Below are 8,552 nucleotides of genomic sequence, written 5' to 3'. Positions count from 1 at the left end.
TTGCAGTATACCCGATTAACTCACCTAAGGAAATTGATGATCTGATAGCTCAGGCCAACTGGATAGTTTTTTCCACTGCACACTGACAAATTTCACTAATGGCAGGTAGAGTTACAGAAGTTTCAAAGTAAACAGAAAATGGTTGGGATACATTCTTGGTTGAAAAAGAAAAACAAGAAGAATATAGGAATCCAAAGCCCATTCTGGTATATCAGAAGGACAAAGGGAATGGTAAAGTTGGTGGACCACCAAGTATCAATATTAGAGACAACTTACCCCCACCTCCTTTAAATACTCCACCTGTAAAAACAACAACTACAGAAGATCAATTGGCAGCTAAGAGTATGGATACAGAGGATAATAATCCTAATCCTGAAGTCCTATATACTGTGAATGTTGATACTCAAAAGATCAACATAGTGGTAGACAAGGATACACCAGATAAATCAGGAAAGACAGAGCAACTGCCAATAGATACAGAGAAAAAGATGGAATCTGGAACACAAACAGAGAAACCATTAGAGCTAAAGGCTCCAGAATAGATGCCACCGGTAAGAAATGAAGCAGGAAAACCAGTGCTTAAAGAGATGGAGACACAAACAGACCTACCAGAGGTCAATACTAGCATGGTCACTTCCACCGGCACTCAGTTTGTTGGGACACCATCAAATGTGACTGAGGTATTACTTGAATCTATCAAGAAAATAACTGATTATAGCTCACAAGCTTATAAAGTAATAGATGATTCAATTCCATTTTTGAAATCAATAGCTCCAAATTGTAATATAGACAATAAAGATTCTTTAGGCCAGTTGGATAAACTTTGTAAATATATTTCTGGAAATTTTGAGCAAACAAAGGTAGAATCTGTAAAGGAAATTGTAGAAAAAGAGAAACCAAAATTCTTTGAGGAAGGAATAAAGAAGTGTAACAGGGAATTTGACACACTTCTACCAGAATTGTGCAATTTATTGAAAGAGTACAAAACTCTGTACAAAGACACCTGTAAGATAAACTTTTTGACCATAGATGTAGACAAAAAGATGAGCAAGGTACAGGAAGAGATCAATAAACTTGCAGATAATTTTGTTAAGTCACCTGATACATTATCAGTTTTTGAGGAAAAGATAACAAATTTTGAGGAAGAATTGCTCAAATTAGAAAGAGAGAAAGAGAAAATAATAAACAAGGCAAAATTCTTGAGATCTAAACTAAGTCCAAGATTGGACTATTTAGCATCTCTGCAGAAGGAAATCTCAGAGGCACTAACATAGGGAAGCAAAACATCGGCAGAGCACTTGCAGCATCTCACCGGTACAGTATACAGAACTCAGACAGCAATAAAATATAGTAAGAAGTTTATGGATGGTATAAACTTAATTTTGGGAGATATTCTTCAGATAATAAGTACCCAACTATAAGGTTGAGGTTATGGATTGGTACAACTATAAAATCTACTAACCTTTGTCATTGATGCCAAAGGGGGAGTATTAGGATGAGAAAATTCAAAACACAGGGATCACATGCTTAGGGGGAGCTCTCACATTTTTGGTAAACTTTTTTGGTCTGCACTTTTTTTTGGATATCTTTTGAAATTTCTCATGAGTGTTGCCATCAATGCCAAAGGGGGAGATTGTTGGCATATGGACACTCTAATGAGACATTGTGTGTGATTGAAGGTTTTGTCATTGATGGCAACCTTGCAATCCTATGGCACCGGCAAGACATTATACTGGCAAAAAATTATTCAAGCAAGACAATGCACCAGCATTAGCAAGATCACTCTACACTGGCACCGACACAGAAGAGAACATGTATACCGGCACAGAGGCCGATAGGATTTTTGATATGTAATATTTTGTTTATTATTGTAAGCCGACTTGGCAAATTGTAAAATGACTCTTGTATATAAAAGAGATCATTGTAGACATTTGTAATGTATGGATAGGAAGTATAAAGATAATTATAAGGCAGACCTAATGTGCGAATTGTAGGTCAAGGGTATATGTAAAGAACAGAGCAAGAACCAGTACTGAATCTGGTATTGAAGATGCTATTGTAAAGCAGTACAGAATATTGGATCTATGTAAATCCTCATTGTAAGTTAGTGTGACTTCTTATTGAGCAATGTGCTCTAGGCAATTGGCCTTCCTGCATGTGCAAGCCCCTATTGTAAGTAATATTCTCTTATTGGCCAGTAAGTGAATATTGTGGGTCACAAATCCCACTGAGGTTTTTCCCACACCGGGTTTCCTCATTAAACATCTTGTGTTATGGTGTTCTTTTCATGTGGATGTTTTTTATTCTATTATTTACATTAATTCTTGCATACCGGTATATTGTTACTTTATGTTCTGGATGTTCTATTTCAAGAAAATCTCATTACTGGTTAGATACTGATTCACCCCCCCCTCTCAGTATTTGTGGGAACCCTAACAGGTACGTCATTGTGAGATTTCCTCAAACCAATATGGTCCTAGCTACAAAATGATTCAATGCATGGGGTACTCAGGTACTAGTCCTCTGGGTAAACAAAAGGAAGGTATTACTGAACCAATTCAGCTACAAACCAAATCCACAAATGATAATGCTGGACTGGGATACAATCCAAAAAAGACATGAGACCAAAAACATGTTTCTAAGTCTAAGTGGTAGAAAAGAATATCGCCTTTAACATTACAGGAAGTAGACACTCAACAAACAAAAGAAGAGTGTAGAAAAGAGAAAGAGGAATCAGTAGTCAAGAAAGAAGAAACAGTCAATGCTCAAACTTCAATGGTATCAGCTACAATAATACAGGAAGTTGAGGTCCCAGAAGATATAAGAGATGAAGTAGTAAGAATCAAAGAATTGTTTGCACCACTAAAAGTTCCAGTCACATATACTGATAGGCAGCAAATAGACAATTTAGAGACTGAATCAAATGAGTATGAATGGGGTCCTGACCACCTCTCAAACACATCCACTACAGAAACTCCAGAAGAGTCTAGCGGTGTCATAGATGATACTCAAGAGCTGATGCGCATAAAACTATAGAAAGAAATATAGGAAATTAGACAAAAGAGACAAGCAAATTATGAACAAGGAATGAAAGAAGGAAGAATACCAAAAAGCTTCTCATATATGTACCCCTATCCTAAAATAGAACAAATCAGGTATAGCACTACACAAGAAGAATTGGAAACTACAGAACAAGAACCAGTTATCAGTCCAGAAGAAGCTGAATGGAGTAGATGACAACAAATCACAAAAACATCAAGATCATGTCAACAGGTGTGTCAGATACAAATGACAAATGAACCACAACATGGAGGAACATGCAGTATTAAAGATGTTGGTGTTGATACCATACATACACTTATTAAATCACTTGAAGAAAACTCAGAAACTTCACCTAATGACTCTGATGACAGTCCTATTTAGGACAATATCTACTCAACCTCAAATTCTGAATCAGCTGATACAAACAACAAAAATCTGTCTACTGATCTTATCATTGCTAAACCATGATATGACTTCCAGTCTGGCATAACGACGTTACAAGTATGTCTATCAGATTAGATCAACTAAATATTAACGTGAACTTTAATAATCATGATCTGACTCTTCTTGGTCTCGAGTTACTTATGCAAGGTATTCTTCTGGAACTCAACTTTTTGATCTGCCACTATGATAACAATACCATGAATTCTCTTGAACCTATCCAAAATTTATCCTTAGTACATCCCGAATTGATTGACTGTACTTTACAAAACCAGCCCATAAATATACCTACTTTTGCCAATGACTATACATTAGCCTATTATCTCAATGCAGTCAAACCTATAGACTCTTCCACCAATGAACAGATCAAAAATATGACTAAAGCAGATATCAAGTATCTTAGTCGCAAACACAAGAAAAATAAAAATAAAAGATTTGATGGCGAAACCACATTGTGGCAATCTCAGAATCTAAAAAAGAGAAAATAAAGGATGTACCTAAAGGTGAAAACTCTCTAAGGTGCCTGAAGGTGAGATACTTGATATACTACCAGGTCATTTCTAGGAGAGGTCTTCTATATTGATCGAGCCAACTCAGCCAGTGAACATTGGGAGTCAAGAGACACCACACATCATTCATGTAGCTCAATCACTATCAGCAGAAGAATTGAAGGAGTTCACTAAGCTATTCTTAGAAAAGAAAATAAAATTTGCATGGACATACTCTGATATGCCAGGCTTGGATCCTGATCTCATTATGCACCATCTTTCAAATACACCAGGAGTAAAACTAGTTAAGAAAAAACTCTATAAGATGCACCCGCATGTAGCACTATTAGTCAAGGCTGAACTAGAAAAACTACTCAAAGTTGGATTCATTAGAGCTATAGATTATGCTGAATGGATTTCAAACATAGTACCTGTGTCAAAGGCAGACAAGTCTATCAGAGTTTGCACAGACTTTAGAGATCTTAACAAAGCATGTCTGAAGGATGATTTTCCATTACCAAATATTGATATGATAGTCGACATGACTGTTGGATATGAGATGTACTCACTAATGGATGGGTTCTCTAGATACAATCAAATCAAAATAGCTCTTAGAGATCAAGAAAAGATAGCTTTCACCTGTGCATGGGGAACCTTTTGCTGGAACATCATGCCATTTGGGCTAAAGAATGTAGGAGCAACCTATCAAAGAGCAGTTACAACTATTTTTCATGACATGATGCATAAGAATATGGAAGATTACATTGATGACACCTTAGTGAAGACTATGAAAAGATCAATGCATATTCAAGAGTTAGGTCCTATACTCGACAGAATGGGAAAGTTCAAACTCTGATTAAATCCAAAGAAGTGTGCATTCAGAGTGACATCTGGTAAACTACTTGGCTATATCACTTCAAAGAAGGGAATCAAGGTTGATCCTGGGAAGGTTCAAGCCATAATGGAAATCCCACCTCTGAAGAACATCAGTCAAATGAGAAGTCTACAGGGACATCTCCAATCCATCAAATGATTCATTTCTCAGCTAGTAGACAAAGCTCAACCTTTCACAAAGGTATTGAGAAAAGGAATAATATACAATTGGGATCACCAGTGTGAACAACATCTTCAGCAGATAAAAGAGTACCTGTCAAATCCACCGATATTGATGCCACCGATTTAGGGTAAACCACTAATCTTATATATATTAGCAACTGATTCATTATTGGGGGCACTTCTGGCACAACGGGATGACAACAAAAAGGAATGAGCTATTTATTACACCAGTAGGACATTGGTGTCTTATGAAATGAACTACAGTATTAATATAAAAAGCATGCTTGGTGTTAGTCTTTGCATCACAAAAACTAAGACACTACATGCTAGCACATTCAATCAACCTAGTGGCCAAAATTGATCCACTCAAATATATTCTCAATAAAGAAACACTTACAGTAAGATTAGCGAAATGGGTCATGATCCTTACAGATTTTGACATTGAATATTTGGAATGCAAAGCCATAAAAGGATAGGTAATTGTTGATCAACTTGTTGAAGCTCTGCTTGAAGACACTCAACCGCTACACATAGAGTTTCTGGATGAATCAATAATGCACCTTACTCAACAACCTTGGAAAATGTTCTTTGATGGGTCCTTTACTCAAAATGGTTCAAGTGTTGGCATATTATTCATTACTCCTCAAAAGTATTCAATTCCAAAGTCTTATAAGATTATGTTCCCTTGCATGAACAACATTGCAGAATATGAAGCTTTGGTGAATGGGATAAAACTATCTTTTGAATGGAAGGTTGCAGAATTGTCTATCTATGAAGAATCTCAGCTGGTGGTTAATCAAATCAATGATACATATCAGACTCGAGATGAGAAACTGATGCCTTACAAGAGGATGGTTGATGATCTTAAGAATTGTTTTGCTTTTGTATCATTCCAATAGATTCCTAGATCCACAAACAGAGCAGCAGATGTTATGGCTACCTTGGCATCTATACCTGAGTTACAAGAGTCCAATTTTCACTTTGATTTCCTGGTGGAAGAGTTATATTACCCCACTTATGATTCTCCTAAGACCCAAATAGTCTATTCTATTATTGGACATGACTCATCCCGATACAACCACATCTACTCCTATCTATGTGACCAAATTATCCCTAGGAATCTTACCCAAAATAAGAAAAGAAACCTAACTTGAAACGCTTCACGGTATGTTATCATAGTTAACAATTTATTTAGATGAGGTTTGGACGGTACATTGCTTAGATGTATAGAAACTGAAGAATCTAAACGTGTGTTATCGGAAGTTCATGAAGGTATTTGTGGATCTCATTCGAATGGCTTTACTTTAGCTCAGAAACTACTACGGGTTGGCTACTACTAGCTAGACATGGAAAAAGACGCCATCAAATTTGCTAAGACTTGTGAGAAATTTTAGCTTCATGGAAATCTCATACATGCCCCGGCAAGGGACCTCATACCATTTATTACACACTGGCCTTTGATCTCATTGGTCAAATATATCCTACTTCATCTAACAAACATAAATTCATCATAACTGCCACTAAGTATTTCACCAAGTGGGTAGAAGCAGTTCCGCTCATTAAAGCAACCGGTAAACAAGTCGCCATGTTCATCCTGAACTATATCATCTACAGGTATGGGCTACCTTCGTCCATCATAATTGATAATGGAGGACAGCTTAAGAATAAAGATCTAGATGAGCTTTGTGAGAAATTCAAAATAAAGAAACATTGATCATCAATATATTAGCCTCAAGGTAATGGACAAGCTGAGGCATCTAACAAAAACCTACTGACTATCTTACAGAGAATATTGAACAAGTCTAGGAAGGATTGGCATCTGCAGCTCAATCTTGTACTATGGGCTTACAGAACAAGTATCAGAACACCTACTGGGGCTACACCTTTCTCTTTAGTGTACGGGTCTGAAGTAATACTACCTATTGAAGTAGAAATACCATCTCTAAGAGTTTCTTTACAAGGTCTTGTTACTGATGAAGATCATAGAATATCTAGATTACAAGAACTTGAATTGTTGGATGAGCATCGGCAAGTGGCGTTTGATCATCTCAGAGTATATCAAAAGAGAATGTCCAGAGGATATAACAAGAAAGTTAGACAAAGAGAATTTCAGGTTGGTGACCTAGATCTGAGAGAAAATCCAAAAAATCAACAGTTTCGTGATAATAAAGGGAAGTTTGAACCCAAGTGGTTGGGTCCCTACATTGTTACTGTAGTATTCGGCTCTGGTGCTTATCAACTCTCAAACTTGAAAGGAGAACAACTTCGTGAATAGATTAACACCATCCACTTGAAGAAATTCTTCGCTTAGCATTCTTTGTGCCACCAACTTGTACAGCTGGAAAAAGTCCTGAAATTTTTTTTTTAAAAAATCATAAAATACAAAAAAAAAAAAAAAAAAAAAATCAAAAGAAAAAAAAATAAAAAGAAAGAAAATGCCCTAGTGAAAACCTAGTAAACAGGCATCTTGGTAAAAAAAAAATTGAATCTCTACCAAGCAAGTGAAAACCTGGCAAACAGGCGCCTCTTGTACTCAAGCACTCCATCTATCAACGCAACGTTGGCAATTCCCGTTTCCATGCATCTTTGCTTTCGCTTGTACATATTTTTCAGTCACTTTCATGACATCCTGGTTCGTTGGAACCCTCATGAATTGAAACTAATCAACGTCCTAGTCTTAGATTAATTGACAGGGCACATTACATATCCTCAGCAGTACAAACCAAATCATCTTTCCGTCAGTGAATCGTGGTCGTCCACTCTGAGTCAGTTACCTGTCTCCTAACTACTAAAGAGTTTTTTATCACTGAGTAAACAAGAAAACAACATAATGGAAAACAATCACTAAACAGTTTGAGCTATGAATGAAAATTTTCTTTGTGTGTTGTCTTTTATATTGGTTTTCAATTATTATCCCTTTGAGTAACTCGAGGAAGTCTATTGTGACTAAGAGGAGCAAGGATTGGGGGCATAATATTTTATTTGTTTTCTACTTGTAGGAATGATCCCAATGATCTGGAAACATATAAATTAGTTAGGTGTTTGTGATAAGAGCCTTCACAACAAGGTGAAATCACCTCACATACCTCAACTCCACTTACTTGTATGCTACAAGGAGGTCCATATCATTACTTTGTCTGTTTTGAGGGAATTTCTTTATGATGCAATTCGGGTCCCTATGAAATTTGTCCAAGGATATGAACAAAAAAAGGGTCATTGCAGACAAGATAATACATATTGCACATTGAAAAAGAAAGGAACTCTAACCTGCTTGTTATGTTTGTTATGCTCAATGATGAATCTTCAGTATTTTAAATCCAGTGACTAGGTTTAGGTTGCATTTCGCATAGCATTTCGCATATCATTTTGCATATCATTCTGCATTTTTGTGAATTTAGAGTGATTTTGGTATGGTAATAATCTCTTTATCTTCTGAATGAGAGCTGAAAGCATCATCATTTCTTACGCTAAGTGGTCTATTTATCATCATTTCTTCGATCGAGTACTTGTGTTTTTGAGATGTTA

Source organism: Cryptomeria japonica, chromosome 4, assembly GCF_030272615.1.
Source record: "Cryptomeria japonica chromosome 4, Sugi_1.0, whole genome shotgun sequence".
NCBI classification, from domain to species: Eukaryota; Viridiplantae; Streptophyta; class Pinopsida; order Cupressales; family Cupressaceae; genus Cryptomeria; species Cryptomeria japonica.
The sequence above is the reverse complement of the archived record's forward strand: the minus strand, read 5'-3'. Positions refer to the sequence as shown.